Source organism: Rhea pennata, chromosome 1, assembly GCF_028389875.1.
Source record: "Rhea pennata isolate bPtePen1 chromosome 1, bPtePen1.pri, whole genome shotgun sequence".
Lineage (NCBI taxonomy): Eukaryota > Metazoa > Chordata > Aves > Rheiformes > Rheidae > Rhea > Rhea pennata.
Window position 1 is genome coordinate 26,729,875 of NC_084663.1, and position 8,428 is coordinate 26,738,302.

The window sequence follows — 8,428 nt, forward strand, 5'->3', positions numbered from 1 at the left end:
AGGCGCCAGCCCCCGCCGCCAGCCGTCGGGCCGCAGCGGCCCCGCGTGCGTGGGGGCAGCAGCGGCGGGCACCGGCGTGTTTCCGTCCGCCCCGCCCCGCGCTGTGCGGCGCCGGCGGCGGCGGCCCTCGACCGTGGCGAGGCGGCGCGGTGCCGGCCCGGCAGCGCCCTGCGGAGGCGGCAGCACCGCCCACCCCGAGGCCCCGCCCCGCCCCGCCCCCGACGCTCCGCCCCGGCCGCACTGCGCAGGCGCGCGGCGGCCGCCCGGCTCCGGCGCGGCGTCGCCCCGGGGCGCTGTGACGCCCCCGCCGCGGCGTCGCCCCGCGGCCCTGTGACGCCCCCGCCGCGGCTGTTGCGCGGCCTCTGCAGGCGGCGGCCCTGAGTGCTGCGGCCGCCGCTGCCGGAGCGACGGCGCGTGCCTCGCTGGGAGCCTCGCTGCGTCCCTGCCCTCGGCCCGCGCCTCTGCCCCCGCCCCGGGGGCTCCGAGCCCGCCGCCCGCGGCCGCGCAGCCCGCCGGGGCTCAGCCCCGCAGCAGCTGTGCCGGGCCGCGGCCGCTGCTCGGCGCTCGGCTCCTCTGCCCCGCCCGAGGCGGGGCCGCCTCCGTGTCCGCGTCCGTGTCCGCGGGCGCGTCCGCCTGCGCGTCCCCGCCGCAGCATGGAGAGGCTCTTGGGGCTCTTCAGCAAGGCGCGGGGGCCGCCGTCCGGCGGCGCTTCGCTGGCCTGCGTCCGCGCTGCCTACGAGCTCCGCGAGGAGGAGCTGGGCAAGCTGCACCGCGCGGCCGCCAGCGGCGACCTGGCGCGGCTGCGGCGGCCGCGGTGGCTGCCGATCCTCGGCATCGACGGTCGGGACAAGGCGAAGCGGTGAGGGGGCGGCGGCGGCGCGAGCGCGGGCGCGGGGGGAGCGCGGGGGGCGGCCGCGAGGGCCGGGCGGCGGCGGCGGCGGCGGCGTCGCGGGGGGCGGTGTCGGCTCGGCCGCGGGCCCGACGGCGCTGGCGCCGCCACGAGGCTCCAGCGGGCCGAGCTGCGAGCAGAGAGGGCTCCTTTCCCGGGGGCGGCCGCTCCCCCGGCGCGGCGCGGCGCGGCCCGGCAGGGCTTTGCCTGGCGGGGAGGGAGGGAGGGAGGCAGTGCCGTTTCCCGCGGGGGGTGAGGGGCGGTGCCCGGCAGCTCTGCCGCCCTGGAGAGGGCTTCCCCCGGGGCACTTGGCACCCGAGAAGGGCAGCGAGAGCTGCGAGCAAGCCGGAGCGCTGCTGTGCTGCCGTCGGCGTGACGGCGCTGCGGGGGCAGGTCTGCGCTGGGCGCTTTGCTGGGCGTCAGCGAGGCCCTTGGGAGCGAGCGTGCGCCCGCGCTTGCTGCAGCGGTGAGCTGGGGCAGAGGGCCGAAGGCACGAACTGCCGAAACGCGCCGCGCGCGGCTGACGTGCTGGTGCCCCGAAGGCGTCGCCTTCGCCTCTGGCAGGCGCCGCGCCGTGAGCGCCGAGGTTGGAAGGAGGGCTGGGGGGTTGCAGGGTGCCCTTTTCCTAGCCCGCCTCGGGCTTTGGGTGCTGTCCCTGGTGCAGGAATGAGAAACTTTGTCTAAGCTTGTTTTTTTTGGAACCGGAAACCGGTGGCCCTACGCCCGTCACATAGGCAGGAGCGGTCTCTTCAGCTGTCTGCCTGTCTGTGTCAATGCGATCTATTTAACTTCTAGGACACCTCTGCATCTGGCTTGCGCTAATGGACATTCGGAGGTTGTGTCCTATTTGGTAGAAAAGAAGTGCAAGCTGGATCCTCGTGACGGCTTCAAGAGATCGCCGCTGATGAAGGTAGGTGGAGTATGCGATGTTGCAGGTAGGGCTTCTAAGCTGCGTGCTGAGCGGTCGATCTCTTGGGTGGTTCTCGGCCTAGGTGTGGGTGGAGATTGCGTGGTGAGTGGCGCTGAATGGGCGCAGGTTTCCTGCTCTTTGAGGGTGTTGCTGTTTAGTGAGGGTGGCAAGCTGCGGGAGCTGTGACAGAGGGAAGGGGAGTTGCGGGAAACGTTTCCTTTTGTCCTGTGCTGTTTGCAGGCGGTGCAGTGCCAGCAAGAGCAATGTGTTGCCATTCTGCTAGCGCGTGGTGCCAACCCTAACCTTGCCGATGCTAACGGCAACACTGCCCTTCACCTCGCTGCCATTGCTCCTAGCACCTCTCTGGCAGGGCAGTTACTGGAGCACAACGCGCACGTTGATGCGCAGAATAAGGTACGGGTAGAATTTGGGCAGGGCCGCTGTTGGGAAGAAAAGGTTGCTTTGCTTTGCTGTGTTTTTTCTAACTGAGGGGATTTACGCTTCCAGATGGGCTACACTCCCCTTGCTCTTGCTGTGACCGAACACCACGAGGAGATGGTGGAGTTCCTGCTCCGAAAAGGAGCTGACGTGCACGCTCGAGATCAGTCTGAAAGGTGAAGGGCTTGTCCAAAGAGGGCCTGGGTCCCCTGAGTGTTCTGCAAGGTTGCCTGAAGAGAGGCGTGGGCGTGAGCCTCTCTGCAAGGCCGGAGTAGCCACGCAGAAGCAGTTCTTTGTGGGTGGGTGCCTTTTGACAAGTGGTCTGCACGTGGCTGCCGTGGTGCCTGACGGGATGGCTTCCGCCTTCAGGAGCACCAGCAAGCCTTGTGCCTGGTGGCCGCAAGGCAGGGAACCTGCAGCTAGTTCGCAGCAGTGCTGTTAGGCAGGAGTGGGTTTTTAGAACGCAGGCAGTAGTTGGTACGTAGGTGCTGTGTGGCGGGCAGCATAGTCTCTGTGTCCTGACGTTTGCTTTGACAACGGGTGTGTGTTGAAACGAGAGATTCCAACTGGATGTGAGGAGAAAGTTGTTCACCCGGAGGACAGTGCGCGAAAAGGTTGTGCAGGCTCCCTCCCTGGTGGCGTTGAAGGACAGCCCAAGTAAAGCCCTGAGCAACGCGGTCCGGCCTCGTAGCTGAGCGAGCTTTGGGGAGGTGTTTGGCCGAGAGAGGTGCTGAGGCCCCTTCCGAGCGGAGTTCTCCTGTGCTTCCCTGTAGTTGGCTTTGCTTTCCTTCTACGTTTGGGAAAGGGGGAAAGTAATTGTTGTGGGAGCAGACAGAGATGAAAATAATGCCGGTGAAATGTCTGTGTGGGCTGATACATTTCGTCTCATCTTTTGGATGCTCCAGGACGCCTCTTATGCTTGCTGCTTCTGCTGGGCACACGAGCATGATAGAAGTTCTTCTTCGCTACGGTGCTGATCCTTCCGAGAAAGACGTTCTTGGATGGACAGCGGAGAAGTATGCTCAAATTTCCGGGCATGCTCGGTAAGTGCTTTGGAGTCACCGTTCGAGTCGCTAAGTTGTCCGTGTGTGCGTGTTGGCTTACGGGCACAGCTGGTAACAGCTGCCGGGTTTAATGGTGTGTGGAGACCTTTGTTGAAGCTGGGCTGGATGGAATCCTGTGGCACGTATCATTGCCGTGTCGAGTGTGAATTGGGACATTTTCCCGACTTCCGCCCCAAATGCTCTGTTAGCTTTCAAGTTTGTTTCTGCTGAGCTCACATCTGAGCAATGCCAAGTCTGGGAAGTGTGTCTCTGCCAAGTGAAGTGTATATAAGTGCCCCCGCAGACGCGCACTTGGCCCCAAATCTAGAGCTCCTTTCCTCTGCCGCTTCCCCTTTGTCGTAGCCTGTGTGGAGGGGAAGCAGGAAGGAAGGGTGCCTGGCACGTACAACTAGCCCGTGTGCGTTACCTTTCCGCTTGTCCCTGAATAGGGGTAGCAGGGAGAATAAATGGCTCTTTGTATTCTGGAAGCGGTGTACGCAAGGATGTTGTTGTTTTTAGCGGGAGTATTTCCTTTCTTTCCGCCTATAGTGTTAGTCAACACCTGGCAGAGAGTGCAGCCGAGGAGAAGGCGGGAGAAGCTTCTTCAGGCGGTGCAAGGGACGAGGCAGTGCTTAGCACGCCTGCCGGAGCAGGAGCTGCTGCTGTCTCTGCACTGGGTGCTTGTGCTGTGGCCAGCGGAGGTAGGATCCTTAACCGTGGAGGGAGGGGCTGAGGAGGAGGATCCGTACGGCCTTTTCTTTTGGTGGCTTGTGTTGTTGAAGCTTATCGTGTTCACCGTTGGCTTCAGCAGAGGCCGCAGAGGGAATAGCAGGCAAAGCTTTGTAAATGTGCTTCGGTGTTGCCGACTGGACGTGCGTCCTGCAAGGCTGAGGGGGTGCTTCTGCGGTTAATGTATGAGCCGTCCCTTAGGAGGGTTGTTGCCTATTGGATTCGCCATGCTTCTAGGTAGGGGCTTTGCTTTTCTTCTTGAAAGAACAAAAGCAAAACCAGCCCCCCGAAATACTGCGTAGTAGGTGGCATTTTCAACCGTGGGGTGGCGGGGAGGAGGAGGAGGTGGGGGATACAAAGAGAGAAGGAGAAAGAACACAGCATCACAGAATCGGTAAGGTTGGAAGGGACCTCTGGAGATCACCTAGTGCAACTCAAGCAGGGTCACCTGGAACATGCTGCACAGGATTGCGTCCAGACGGGTTTTGAGTATCTCCAGAGAAGGAGACTGCACAACCTCTCTGGGCAAGCTGTTCCAGTGCTCTGTCACTCTCACGGTGAAGAAACTGCTCCTCACATTCTAGTGCCATGCTAGTTGTTTGGTTGGAAGGCTATAGAAGGAGAGCGTTGATTTTATGTAGTTCCTTATTTTGGGGGAGGGAGGAGAGGATTCCGAATGGTGAGAAGAACTGGTGGTTTGGGGCATGCTTTTGTTCATGCTGTCTCGCACGAATGTTTCCCTCCAGTGTGGCAGGAAGAGGAGAGCGATGACAGCTGTCCTGCTTCTGAGAAAGCAAAACGCAGTTTAGCTGCCAAGGTAAAGTGCCTCCAGAGGCAGAGTTTCCCGTGGAAGGACTGATTTTCAGGGGAGACCTGTCTGGACTGGGGCAAAACGGTGTTTGCAGGCAGGTGATTTTCTCCTGCAAAGCGGTCTCCTGTGTGCCGCCCTCTCTGCTGCTCTGCGCTGTGTCCTCAAAGACTTGTAGGTACGGCAGAGCATGCAGCAGTCTTGTGCTTGGGCGCGAAAGAGAGTAGGAGACTAGATAAAAGACCACATGGTTTACTTCCTGGGAGTCACATTTCTAGACCATCAAAGTGGCTCCGCTCCTAGATTACGTCTTCTTTTGTGCTGCAGACGTTGCTCTTTGTTTCCGGTAGCTTTGGTGATAGAATCCTGACTGATGTGGCAAAAGGGCATTTATTGTTCAAAATCGGCTGAAATGCTTTGTCCCCTGGCTCTCCCTTCTTCCTGGTCAGGTTCTGCGGGTGTGCTTTGTGGGAGGGGGCTGGGGTTTGCTCAAGCAGGTCTCTTTTCCCCCCAGCCAGGTGAGATGAGGATGGCATTCCAGGCTTGCAGGTGATCTTGTGCTACCTGTTTCGCCTCTTTATTTTCTTTTTGATTGTTTTTGTTTTCCAGTTGCGGTGTGTGGCCTTGGGACTGTGCAGTGATGAGGACTCCGAGAGTGATGCTGGAACCCAGCCTGTACTGCAGGAGGTGGAGGCGTGTTTGGTTTGTAACCTGGTTCCGTCTTTCTCAGTGACCTTTGCGAGAGTGTTGCAGATGCTGCGTGTGAAAAGGTCCTGCAGGACATAAGATGTGCTTGTGGTGTGAAGAGTGAAAGTGAGGTAGGAGGAGGAGGAGGTCTGACTAAGGTTCTGCCTCACAGAAGAGAAGTCAGAAGAGTTCCGTGTGCGGGTGGAGAGAAGAGAAGTATTTTGGCAGGTGTTGACTGCCTGTGCCGGGGATGCTTGTTTCTGTCCTCTCCAACTCTTTTGTCTGGCCTCATTTAGGAAGCATCCCCTGAAAGGGATGGAGTAGTGGCTAGTGGTGGTCCTGAAGTGGCCCATACTGCAGCAGCCCCTGCTGATGTGAGAGGTGAGTTAATAAACATTGATCGCCCTTGTTTCTCTGCTCATTGTGCAGAGTCAGCAAAGGGAAATGGTGACCTGCTTGTGAGATGGGCCAGCACCCAACTGTTGCCTTGCCAGCAAGTGCCAGGGGGGAAGGGACCATCAAGTGAGGGCGATGTTTTGTGGTAGTGCTAGGCAAGGAGTCTTGTGTCCTGGTGCGTTCCTGTGCGTGTGAGGATGTTTTGGCTCATGCTTTGAGGGTTCCTCCTCTACTGATGTGCAAAGTGATAGTGAGTGCCAGAGTGTGGTGCCCTGTTTAGGAGGGGAGCTGTCCCCAAGGCGGCTGCTGCCGGACTCTGACATGCCAGAGCCTCGTTTGGCTGCTCCGTGGCCACCTGTTGGGGGCTGTTCATTGTAGCCGTGAGAGGGGTCATGCTGGGCTTGTCATCCTCTGCTGCAGAGAAGGGCAGAGGGAGTGGTGCGAACAGGGTGGTGCAGCTGGGAGTGAAGATGCCCTTGCATGACAGTTGTATGTTTTGCCTCTGTAGCTGAACTATTGCCAGTTCAAGCATTCTGGTGCAAGGCTTGGTTGAAGCAGGAGAGCAGCAGAATGAAAGGAGGACTCACGGTGCGTCTTTTCTTGCTTCCTTTGTAGGTGTTACATCGGCAGCAGGAGTGGAGCAGGAGGAAGAGAGCGACTCTCCCTGGGATTCGGAGGTGCTTTCAGTGAGGGGCGCAGTGGTGTCCCAGTGGGGGGAATCACTCGGGATCTCGCTTTGGACGTGGGCCCGAGCAGTGATGAGGCTCACTTCCCTCTTGGGCTGCTTCCGCCATCCGTTTGTTCCTGTGAACTTGAGCAGCTTCTGCTCTGTGCAAGCTGTTCAGTGAGCCCTGTGACTAGCTCGGGTGCGCTAATGTCGCAGGGGTGACGGCAACTGGCCTTTGAGTGTGATTTCTAGTGTAAGGTTGAAAGAGTGAAGATTCTGGTTCTGCAAGTGGCTGGAAGGGTTGCCGCTTCTTTGCCCCGGTATGCAAAGAAAGGAGTGTTTTTGGCACTGTGCAGCCAAGTAATCACCAGGACAAAAAAAAGTCAGTCGGGGTAGGCTCCGAGCAGTGTTTTGGGTTCTGAAAGGGCTGTTGTGCTTGCAGAGCCTGCATTCCTTGACATCCTGCCTGAGTGCAGAAGCAGCCGTGAAACTGCAGGTAATGCTTAAGCGACGATGCAAGTGCTGGCTGGGTATGCCACCAGTTAAAATGGAGGTTGATGCGGAAGGTTCCTGGAGATACCTTGCCCCACTCTCTGCTCGTTTGTGTTCTCGCTCACGCAGGTGTCTGCAAAGGAGGGAGGGAAGCGTGAAAGACACGAGGCTGCTGCCACAAAGACAGACTTTGAGGGTGACGGACAGGTGACTGTGTTAAAGACGTATGAAGGTGTTAGCGTAAAGCAAGCTGTGCTTCCCAAATGAGCGCGGGAGGAAGACCACAGAGAGTAGCAGATTCCAAATGTGCTTCAGATGTATTGCAGAAATCGTTTCTTTACATCTGTGAAATGGAAGACCCGCACGAAAGATGAAAGCCATGGGTTGGGAGTAGGAAGCCCTGGCTTTGATGGACAGGGAAATAATGTGCAGGCAAACTGAAAAATCGCTCTGTAGACTGATGTAGAGAGTGAAAAGAGGAACGTAGTCCATAAGCTGGTGTTGAAATAGAAGAGCGTTAGTATTGTCCAGGTGTTAATCTATGGATGTGTTTGGAGGGCTCTAAGGGGGCTGGCAGTTCCTGTTGGCCCCCACCACAGAAACTGACCAGTTCAGGAAAAAAAAAAAAGAGAAAAAAAAAAAAAGAAAAGAAAAGAGAAATCTTCCGAACTGCCATTCAAAGTAGTTTTTTTTCAAAAGAATACTAAATCTAAAATGGGGAAAGAGTTGCTGGCTCTGATTTTTCTCAAGGTTTAAGTAGTTCAAATATGTTATGGTAGGCTGAAGAAGAGCGTGATGAAACACAGAGAGCGCTTCCTCAAGAGAAGAGTGCCAGAGCCCTACGAGAAGGAATTTTGAACAGCCCTGCTTGGAGACGGAAGGGCCCAGAAGAAGAAAGAAGAACTCTAGTGAAAGTTTCAGAGGTAGGCAGTTTTATTTCTAGTGATTTTGATTTCACCATATTTGTTCTAAAATCGTGATAGATCTTCCTGGCAATAACTTCTGTGCTTTTTGCCAGATCACTTCTGGTGTGTCAAGTAAGTTGACTGTGGAAATACCATTTTGTTTGTTTGTTTTTCCTTCTGTCTCTAAAAATTCTGGACCAGCATACAAGACCGCATCAGTCTTGTATGTAGCTGAAGCGCAAGTGCAAGTAGGAAACCAACACAAAGGAAGACACTCTTTCCCCAATTTGTTAAGCTGTCTGCTGTTTTTTTTTTCCATTGTGTAGACCTGCTATCCTGAATTTTAAGGTTTCTAGCAGTGCTCAGGTACCTAGGTATCCTGAGATTGACCGGGAAAGTAGTTGTTGTGCAGTATGTCTGAAAGTTTTAGTTGCAGAGCATCATCTGATCCTGTTGCGTGCTTT